Below are 11,518 nucleotides of genomic sequence, written 5' to 3' on the forward strand. Positions count from 1 at the left end.
TTAGCCCAATGGTCTCCTGGGAGTGGCCCACCTGCAGGCCAATTTCAGCTGCAGCCTGTGTACTCCCTGGGGGCCACCTGGAAAGAGTTACTAAGCAATCCTCAGATTGCTGCCACCCGTGCTGGGCTTATAGGTGCCTTGAGATGCGAACCCAGGATCTGATGCAGGCTGCTGCTAGTGCCAGGCTTGGGGCTACTCAGCAAGAGCTATGGGATATGCCGAGGCCAAATGCTGCTTCTTTGGGTTTTATGATCCTTTGAGAGATTTTAGAAAAGTCCACAGCAAGAGCGAAGACGGGCCATTTGTATGGAATAAACTACTAGAGGCAGCTTGGCTGCAGCAGCCTGCATATTGGGAGGGGTGGGATCTCAGAGGCCTGGTTGCAGCATGACCAGTGTTAGCCAGGTTGATGGAGCTCAGATATGGCGGCCACCTGCATCCACCCATCAGAAATGGGAAGGGCTCAACAAAAGAACAATGAACTCCACCAGGATTTTTGTTTGGAATAAAGCCACTCCTCCAGCTCTCACTCTGAAGTCAGACAACTCAATTCCTCCCTGTAGGTCCCCGGTACCTTTCGAGGAGCTGCCCCAGCGCTGGAGCTCAGAGTGAGCAAGTCTGTTACCGAGTAAGTCTGCGTGCGGGCCCCTTAAAAGAAATGTCTGTGATTCCTGCAGCCCTCCGTCTCACTCAGCCATAGTTTCCACTGGTTTTCACAGCCTGAGATTGTGATGACTTCTTCTTCCTGTCCTGGAACCCTGGGCCAGGGAGCCCATTGTGGAGCCGGGATCCCTCGCTCCTCTAGTGGGGAGGCCGCCTCTGCAGCCAAGTTATCCCTCCTGATTCTTGACCACTTGTAGTTGTGGGACTGGCTCATCTCACGTCCCCACCCCTCCTACCAGTCTCAAGGTAGCCTCTTATGTATGTCCCCAGTTGTAAGACTTCTCTTCCGCCAGACTCAGGCAAGTCCCAGTGATGTTTGTTCCATAGTTTTGTTGTAATTTTGATGTTGTCACGAGAGGAGGTGAGCACAGTGTCTACTTTCTATGCCATCTTGACTGGAAGCCTGGTCATATACTTTTGAGTTATTTTCTTAATGATTGCCTTATTAAATACTGTTAGCATCTTAATTTATAACAATACAGTCCAGACTTCTACCAACTTAATTTTAATTGTATATAAACTTTGCTGCTTTGTCTTCCCTTTTGTGATGTTGTCACAAATTACACCTTTATACATTTTGTGTTCATCAACAGCTTTATATTTGTTGCTTTATGTAGTTTCTTTTATCATATTGGAAAAAATAGGATTTTCAAACAAAAATATACTAACACTGTCTTTTATATATACCTATATAATTTTTTTAAAACCAGTATTCTTTATTTCTTTGTGTGGATTCAAGTTAGTCTCATGTCCTTTCATTTTAACCTGAAGGATTAGCATTTGTTGTATGACATATATGCTAATGACGAACTCTCATTTTTTGTTTGTCTGAGATTGTCTTTATTTCTTTCAATTTTTAAAGGATTATAGAATTATTGGTTGTTAATTTCTTTTTTCTTTCAACACTGAATGTTATCTCTCTTCCTTCTGTCTTCCGTGGTTTCTGATTAAAAATCAGCTATTAATCATTATTGAGCATACCTTTTCATGGTAAGTAGCTTCTGTCCTGTTGCTTTTTGGATTCTCACTTTGTCTTTGTTTTTGAGGGTTTAATTATGCTGTATTTCAGTCTCTGTCTCTGAGTTTTTTCAACTTGGATTTCATTGAGATTCTTGGGTGTGTAGATTGTATTTTATTTTTTAATCAAATTTGGGAATTTAGGGGCCATTATTTCTTCAGCTATTCTTTCTGCCTCTTTATCTTTTTGTCTTCTAGTACTCCCATTATGCAGATAGTATGCTTTATGCTGTCCCACAGGTTTCTTAGGTACTGTTGACTTTTCATTATCCTTTTTCCTTTATGTTTCTCAGACTAAGTAGTCAAGTAACCTACATTGAAGTTCACTGCTTCTTTCTTCTACCTGCTCATATATGCTGTTGAGCTCCTGTAGTGATTTTTTTCATTTCAGTTATTATACTTTTCAACTCTATAATATCTATTTAGTTTTATTTTATTATTTCTAGGTCTTTATTGATATAGTCTTTATTTGGTGACATATGGCTTCCTTTCATTCTTTGTCCTTGGTTTCTTTGTAAAATATTTAAAGTAACTGACTTCATGTATTTGTCTAATAAGTCCATTTTTCCCTCACTGAATTAATTTTGCATAATCCGTTCTTTTTAATGTTTATAGCCATGCAGTCTTTGTTCCATTAGCATAGATGTCAGCTGAGTGGACAGAGAATTTTTTTAAATGACTGGAACAAAACGTTCGGCTAGTTTTTGCAGAGGGACTCTGTGTATGTATGTTGGGGTACCCCTTTAACACTTAGCCAGGCAGTTTAAAGCTGTTATAGCCTTCACATCCTGGTTATATAGAGCCTGAAAGTTAGATAGATGTGAAGGCTTATTGCCTTTTCAGCTTTTTGTTGAGCATATGCACACCATTGGGCATGTGTGTTGCCTTCTAGGTTCCCAGGAGTATGTCTAAGATTTTGAAAGCCACTAATTCCCTATCCTTTCCCTTCTAATATTTCTGATTAATCTAAGTTGTTTTCCCCAACTTGTTTCATTTACTCAGGCAGCAGCAACTAAAACATTTGCTCATAAATGCTTTCAACAAATGCCCCTCTGGAAGTGACTTATAGTGCTCAGTAAGTTCTGAGTGAGGTAAGACAAAACAGACTATTTGAAAAGATCTTCTCGTAAGGTACTAGATAGGTCAAAAGAAATTATTTTAATTTTTTTGTGAATGAGGTCCTTTGTGTTCCCCCTGGTACTGGTGTTGAGAATGAAGCTGTTATTTTCAAGGCTGCTCCTAAGATGGAGAGTAGAGTCTAGAATTAGTGCGAATTAAAATACAACAAAAGCTCATTGTTCTTAACAAGTTTGAGCGTTTTTTATGACTGCTCCCTGTACTGCTATAACTAGTTGGTCAATTTCCAGTGTTTTTTCAGAGTTGATTTTGACAGTTTTGCCATTTTTAGTTTCTTTTACGAGGATGTACTTTTGGAATTCCAAGGATTCCAAACTTACTAATAGGAATTATTTTGCTATTTTCCCTGTCATCCTCACCTGCGTATTTTTAGTTATTTTAGCAGAAAGGGCATTCTAACGTGACCTTTTTTTTCCCCTTCAGTACATTAAATGTGTTGCTCTATTGTCTTCTGGAATTGTTTAAGGAACAATTCTGTCATCCTTATTTTATTCCTCTTTATGTAAAATATCTTTATTTTTTTCTGGTTGCTTTTGAGATTTTCTTTTTATCACTCATTGGTTTTGAGCAATATCATTATGTTATATCTTTCTTTAGTTTTCTCAATGTTTCTGTGTCTGGTGTTCATGGAGCCTTTTGAATTTGTGAGTTGTATAGTTTTCTTCAAGTTTTGAAAATTTTAAACCATTATTTTAAAAAACACTTTTTTGTTTTCCCTTCTATCTTCTCCTTTGTCCTCCTCCTCTTCCTCCTCCTCCTCCTCCGCCCTCTTCCTCCTCCTTTTTTAGACTTTTTGCTGATGTAATAGTGGGTTGCTTGAAGTTTCCCACAGCTCCTTTTTTTCTGGCACTTTTTGTTATTCCACATTCCATTTTGCTTAGTTTCTCTACTGCTTATGTCTTCAAGTTCACCATTTATTTTTCTCTAAAGCCTGTTCTGTTGTTAATCATATCTAGTGTATTTTTCATCCCAGAATTGTAGTTTTTATCTCTAAAGTTTGAATTGAATCTTTTTAGGTCTTCTTTGTCTCTATTTCAGTTTTCGAACATAATGTAACTATAATAACTTTGAAGGTACTTCTCTGATAATTCTAACATCTTTGTCAGTTTTACATGTCTTTGATATTTTTCTGATTAAATATTGTACTTTTTTTTTTTTTGCTTACTGGAAATCTTTGACCAGATACCTGACATTGTGTATTTTAGTTTTGGGGTGCTGGATATTTTTATATTCTACAAATCTTTTAGAGTTTTACTTTGTGATTTATTTAAATTACTTTGAAACAGTTCAACCCTTTCTGTTCTTGATTTTATAATTTTTTTAAAAAGTGTTACTGGAGCAGTATTCACTGTAGATTTAATCATTCCGCATTACCGAGGCAAGATCTTCATGAATATGCTACCGATTGCCAGATAAATTATGAGATTTTTTTTCCAATCCAGTCCTGTGTGAGTGCTGGACAGTGTTCTCTCTCAGATGGTTTCTTCTTGCCCTGAGGTAGTTTCCTTATAAACACATGAATACTTGAATGGTACCGTCTGCACATCTATTTTGCCATTCTTTTCTCTCTGGCACTCTTTCTGCTCGATGAACTCTATCTGCCTTTCACTTTTCAACTCTCTGAGTCTGCTGATATTCATCTCAATTTCCTCTCTCTACGTGGCTTGGAAGTTCTCTTAGAGCAATAAGATGGGGCAGTCTTAGGGCTCACATGATTCCTTTGCCACCTTTCAGAGGTCACTTTCTTTTTATTGCTCGATGTTCTAGTGTCTCGATAGTCATAGTTTCATGTATTTGTGTCTTTTTCCTTTGATTGTTTCATTCAGGAAGCTACATCTGGCCCCCCTTATTACTCTTTCTTAACTGGAAACAAAAACCTCCACTATGATATTTTTAGAGGAAGCTCTACCTTCACTATGTTTAAAGAGGCATTGTTGGTTTTCATTGCTCTCCTTAGTTTTTCCTCACATTCCTCTGTCAAATTTGGTAGAAAATCTTTATAGATTAGGATCTCAAATTATGTATACTTCTTTTTGTTATTTGAGGTTGGAACTTTTTATATTCACATTTTCAATGATTTTTTAGAGAAGAGAATGGAGTAGAACTCTGCTGCTCTAACAGTTGTGACCTCAGTTACTAGAACTACTCCCTTTATCTTTTACTCATTCTCATATTATCTTATGAGAATAATGTGTTTTTAACATTTTTTGAACGGTTTCTTTTTTTAAGTTAAAGAACTATTTTTCTATTACTTGTATTTGAAAATGTTATTACTTCAACAGCTGGTTCCAGAATTTTTCTTTGAGTGAAAACTTTGGGAAGAATAACTAGAAAAGATACTTGGCATAGAAGGCAAGTCCATCAAAGCCTGAATATTAGAAGAGGACTACAGCCTTCTTTCTCCCCAGTGATATAAAATGATGGGTATGCTCTTTATGGGAAAATGAAATGGGAGTAATTTGCAGGCCTGTTATATGGGATGAGAAAAGTAAAGAACTGAGAGGCTGAAAGGGTAAGGTGGAAAATAGAAGTGACGAGATAGTGTGATGGTGGTTTTATGTGTCAACTTGACTGGGCCATGGGATACCCAGATATTTAGTCAAGCATTATTCTGAGTGTTTTGGTGAGGGTGTTTTTGGATGAGATTAACATTTAAGTTTGGTGGACTTTGAGTAAAGCAGATTGTCCTCCATAATGTGTGGCAGTCTTTTTGTTCTTTTCAGTCTTAATAGCGTTCAGACTTCATCTGCAATATTGCCTACTCCTGGTTCTACAGCAGACTGTCTTCAAATTCAGATTGGAACATTAGCTCTCCTGGGTCTCCACCCTGCTGTCTTTCAGACTGAAACTGTAGCCTCAGCTCTTCTGAGTCTCCAACCTGCCAGCCCATACTGCAGATTTGGGACTTGCATGCCTCTACAATCGCATGAACCAGTTTCTTATCAACTAAGCAATCAATCCCCATGCCTCCCCCCACCCTCTGTCTCTGGCTCCCTCTCCACACACATACCAATTTGTTCTATTTCTTTGTAGAACCCTAACTAATACAGATGGTGTGAACCTGGGGTGTTACATGTATTAATGAAGCAATGGAGAATCACTAGAACAGAATAGCCAAAGGATGTCAGACTCATTAATGTAGGAATTAAAGTCATTCCTACACAGATCTTTAATGCTATCTTTCATTACTCTCCATTTTAATAATTCTACTTGAGGCACACTTGCCTTTTTGCTTTCTTCAGTAAATCCAGCTTCTTCCTACATACAGATATCTTTATTGTTCCTTTCCCCACTTTATTGAAATTCTCATGTCATTTCCTCGTGGCTTTCTTGACCACTCTTATAAAAACACACCCCACCCTCACCTGTGCCAATCTTTATCTCCTTACTCTGCTATATTGATTTTCATTTAATTGAGTAACTTGGCATTATATTATAGTTAAGTATATGAAATAATGGATTTATTGACTTATTCTTTTCTGTTTTAAGTAAAATCTAAGTTTCATCAGGACAGGGTCTTTTTTCTTATTCACCAATATATTTTTAGCTTAGAGAATAATGCTTCATATAGGATAGGCATTGAAATATTTGATGAATGAATGATGGAAATCAGAATGTTGTTTAATAGTTCTTAACTATATCTAATTGAAATGTGGTCTTCTGATGTGAATTATTTTCCTATTTGTGACTTTAAAATATGTAATCTTCTCTGTGTACATACCATTTCTTCTCTAGTTCATTCTTAAAATGCTCTTTCTACAATTATTTCTTTTTTGCTTTTTCTGAAGTGACTACAATCCTACATTGTTGGATCTGATTTGCAAATATTTTTTTAGGATATTTCATCTATGTTCATGTGAGATATTGGTCTGTAGTTTTCTTTTATTATAATGCCTTTGGTTTTGATATTAAGGTAATGTTGGCCTCATAGAATGAGTTAGGAAGTAGTCCCTCTGTTTCTTTCTTCTGGAAGCAGTAGTAGAAATTGGTATCATCTGTTTTTTTAATTACTAGTAGAATTCACCAGTAAAATGATCTGGTCTCAGTGCTTTTTGTTTGGGAAGATTATTAATTATTGATTCAATTTTTAAAATAGATAAAAGCCTATCCAGATGGTCTATTTCTTGTGTAAGTTTTGGCAGATTATGTCTTTCAAGGAATTGGTCCATTTCATCTAGGTTATCAAATTTGTGGGCATAGAGTTGTTCATAGAATTCCTTTATTATCCTCAAGCTCAGGGATTCTTTCCTTAGCCCGTGTCCAGTCCACTAATAAGCCCATCAAAGGCATTCTTTCTGTTACAGTATTATTGATCTCTCTAGCATTTCCTTTTAATTCTTTCTTCCATCCCTCTGCTTACATTGCCCATCTGTTCTTGCATGGTGTCTCTTTTATCCTTTAAAGCTCTTAGTATATTAATCATAGTTGTTTTACATCACCAGTCTGATAATTCCAATTTCCCTGTCCTATATGAGTGTGCTTCTAACACTTGCTCTGTCTCTTCAAACAGTGGAGTATTTGTGTTGTGTATTTTTTTTTTTTTTTGCCTTTTTTGGTATGCCTTGTTATTCTTCCTCGATAGCCAGATATAGTTGGTTAAAGGAACTGCTATTAATAGGCCTTTAGTTATGTGTGGTATGATGTGGAGTAAGGTGAGGGATAGGGGAGCTTTCCACAGTTCTATGATTAAGTCTCAGTCTTCTATTGAACCTGTGCCCCTCAACTGAGAAATGTATGAGTACTTCTCATCTTCTCCCTGGTCCCCTGCACTCTCCTTTAGGAATGGCTAGAGTGAAGTATAGTTAAATATTTCCCTTCCTCCATATGGAATGCTAGAGCAGGGAAGGCTAGAGTAGACTGGAGATAGGTATTTCCTTTCCCTCAGGTCATTTCGGCTCTAATGAAACCCCAATAGATTAGGCTTCAATAAAATGGTTTTTCCTGAGGGCAGGCCTTGTTAAGAAGAATAAAATGGTTTGGCATATTTCAAACTGGTTACTTTCATTCTCCCCTTGCACTAGGGGATTTTCCTCTGATATTCACTGTGAGAACCTGGTCAAGCTCCTGGAGGTAAAACTCACTAACTGTTGGATCCCCTGGTTTTTAATTTTCATCCTTGTCCACACTGAGCCTGCAGCAGTTCATCAGTCATACTTTAGGTTTTCTTACCCACTGGTTCCTGGCCAAGGTTTCTGGTCTGGTTTGTTGTGATTTTCTGTTTTCACTTGTCTCCCTCTCAGATTTGGGGTTTGTAGTTTGCCCCGTGACTTCGTTTCTTTGATGGATCAAGAAGAGTTGTTGAGCTTTTAGTTTGTTCAGCTTTTTACTTGTTAGAATTGAGTGGTGACTTCCAAGCTCCTTACATGCTGGACCAGAAACTTGAAGTCATTATATTTTAACAGGGTCATTCTGGCTACTGTTCTGAGAATAGTAGAGAGAGGAAGGGAAGGCAGAAGCAGAGGCTGCTACAAAAATAGAGGTGAGCAATGGGCTGTTTTGGACTACGAATTGATAACTGGAGAGAGAAATATTTGTATTTGGAAGTTTGGATGGCAGGGAGCCAGAAAAATTTGCTGACAGATTGAAAGTAGAGTGTGAGAGAAAGAGAGGTGTCAGGAGTGACTCCATGGTATTTGACATGAGCAACTTGGATGGATGGAATTGCCGTTAATTGAGATGGATAAGTCTAGAGCAGAAACAGGTTTGGAAGAGTTTAGTTTTAGACATGTTAATTTTAAGATAATTATTCATCATCCAAGGAAATACGTTGAATAGCCTAGGGTTCTGGGAACAGATCCAGGCTAGGGAGAACATTTCGAGAGTCTTCAATATTTAACTGGTAGGATGAGATCTCCAAGAGAATAAGTCTACATTGAAAAAGAGAAGAGATCCAAGGGTACTGCAAAATTAAGAGATCAGAGAGTTGAGGCTGAGCAGCTAAGGAGGTTGAGAGGGAGTGGCCAATGAAGTAATAACAAAGCCAAGAGAATGTTTTATCTTGAGAATAAAATATTTCCAGGAGGAGGGAGTTTTCAGCTGCTTTAGTAAGCTCAGTATGAAGCGAATTGAGAGTTGACTGTTGGAACTTTGATTGCGTGACTAAGTTGGTATCGGCCAGATTTCTATGCTTTAAAGTTACTTTTTAAATCTTTTTAATTAATAAATAACTTATGAGGAGCTCTCGATACTATACAAACATCCTGTTTCTTCTTATCATTTTGGCTAATAATTTTATTATTCGTTGATGGCCTTGCCAGGAACAGTTGTTACTGTATGTAGTATTTACTTGCTGTTGCTTTTTCTATTTCCCTTATTCCTTCTTTATGGGCATTCTACTATAAGGAAATGCTGTCCTTTAGCCCTTATGATCTATTTATCTAATTATTTATTTATATCAGCAGGGACTTGTGGATATTTATTTTATTTTGTGGATTTTAATCTATTACTGTTATTTTGTTGCTGAAATTGTATCAAATTTGGCTATCAGTAGTAGCTTCACATTGGTTCATATGTCCTTTTGAAATGTTGCTATCATTTTTTAGGCATATCCTTGCTTTGCGTGACACTACAAGATATTCCAGATTCATTTCGTATTTTACCTGTCTCAGTCCTGGTATCAATCATTTCAGTAAAGTATTTTTATAGGAATTCTAAAATTACTTTTATTGGAATGGTATTTAGAAACCACAATCCAAGTGCTAAGTGTGCTCATCACTCTTGGGGTATCATTACATCTAGGCATTCTTAATGGACAGAGATAGAAAATATGTATATTTACTACTTACATATACACATACTTCTGTGTCTATCCAAATTTTATATATTGAAAACCAGGAGTTCATTTAGATACCTCAAATTCCAATTTTCACTGTAGTGTTCATTCTAGCCTTTTTATTCTAGCCTTTTCCCTTTTTTCATTTGTAACCTCTTTTTCTCACACTGAGAAACTCTGTTCACATTATGCAAAGTGTATGTACTTATTTGCTCGAACTTACTATACACAAATTAGTTTAGAATCACTAACCCATGTTTATGTAGGAAACAAATGAACTAACTATAGTATATTTGTGTGCAGTCCTCAGCCTACAGTATACAGTCAGAATACCGCATTTTCTTTATCCATTTATCTCTCAATAAACATTTAGGTTGCTTCCATCTCTTGGCTATTATGGATAATGCTACAGTGAACATGGGTGTGCAGATATCTCTTCCAGATCCTGGTTTCTTTTGATACATACCCAGAAGTGGAATTGCTGGATCATATGGCAATTCTATTTTTAATGTTTTAAGGAGCCTCTGTACTATTTTCCATTGTGGCTGCACAATTTTATATACAAGGATTCTCATTTCTCCACATCTTCACCATCACTTGTGATTTTCTGAGTTTTTTTTATTTGTTTGTTTTGATAGTGGACATCCTAATAGGTTTGATATCTTTTAGTGGTTTTGATTCACATTTCCATAATGATTAGTGATGTCGACTAACCATTTTCATATGCGTGTTGGCAATCTGTATTTCTTATTTGGAGAATGTCTGTTCAAGCCCTTTGCTCATTTTAAAATCAGATTGTTTGTTGTTGCTGCTGCTGTTGTTGAGTTCAGTCTAATTCTTTTGCTTTATAAGTTAGAGAGAGAGAGAGAGAATAAAAGTTGAGGATTTTACCTTTAACATTGAAATGGAATAATTCTGGGCGAATTTTCCCAGGTACCTAGTAGGTCCTTTCAATGTGCAGATTCAGGTCTTTTCTATTGCTAGAAGCTTCCCAGGATTATAGGGTTTTTTTTTTTAATTTATTTATTTTAATTAGTTTCAAGAATACAGTACATTAGTTAGACATCTATATAGTTCGTAAAATGATCCCCCCAATTGCTCCCTCCCTCCCCTGCCCCTCCACCTTAGCCAGTGTTTTAATGCTGACTGCATTCTCAATGCTGTGCTCCCCAACCCTGTGACCATCCATCAGCTACTAATTTGTACTACTTTAACCCTTCAGCGCATTCTCCCAGCCCCACAAACCCCCCTCTCCTCTGTCTGTCTCCAAATTGTCCACTATATTTGTGAGTCTGTTTTTGATTAGTTTGTTCTTTTTATTCCTTAGATTCTGCATATAAATGAAATCATATAGTGTTTATCTTTCTCTGTCTGACTTAAATACCTTCTGGGTCCATCAAAGCAATATCTTTTTCCATCCCCTTCCTTTTCATATGTAGGGGTCTTGTTTTCTTATCCTTTCAGCCACTCTGTCTTTTGGTTGGAACACTTAATTCTTTCTCATTAAAGGAATGTAGTTCTTACCGTTCTTTATGTTTTTGATATATGTTCTTTCTTCTTGGTGATGATAAATTTCTTTAGCTTATTTTTGTCTTGGAAGCTCTTTATCTGTCCTTCAACTCTAAATGATAGCTCTGCTGGATAAAGTATTCTTGATTGTAGATCCTGGTTCTTCATCCAGTTGAATATTTTTGCCAAGTCCTTCTGTCCTGCATAGTTTCTTTTGAGAAATCAGCTGCCAATCTTATGGGTATCCCCTTATAAGTAACTAACTGCTTTTCTCTTGCTGCTTTTAATATTCTTTCTTTGTATTTAACCTTTGGCATTTGAATTATGATGTGCCATAGTGTGGGACTCTGGATCCCTGATTTTTGGAATTCTGTGAGCTTCTATGAGGTTAGGAAAGTTTTCCATCATTATTTCTTCAAA

At 36.8% G+C, this 11,518-nt stretch overlaps 1 protein-coding gene across 6 annotated transcripts in view; it reads left to right on the forward strand.

Moving 5' to 3' along the window:
• The window catches only part of ZFAND4 (zinc finger AN1-type containing 4), an 80,513-nt gene that overhangs the window by 27,675 nt on the left and 41,320 nt on the right, over positions 1–11,518 (forward strand). The window contains exon 1 of one of the 6 annotated variants that reach the window (XM_015593269.2): positions 562–628. The exons of the other annotated variants lie outside the window; for them this stretch is intronic. The gene's annotated coding sequence lies outside the window, so the exon portion shown is untranslated. Of the gene's footprint in view, positions 1–561; positions 629–11,518 lie in introns of those variants that run through there. 6 annotated transcript variants of the gene reach the window in all.

This window comes from Pteropus alecto, unplaced genomic scaffold (assembly GCF_000325575.1).
Source record: "Pteropus alecto unplaced genomic scaffold, ASM32557v1 scaffold287, whole genome shotgun sequence".
Lineage (NCBI taxonomy): Eukaryota > Metazoa > Chordata > Mammalia > Chiroptera > Pteropodidae > Pteropus > Pteropus alecto.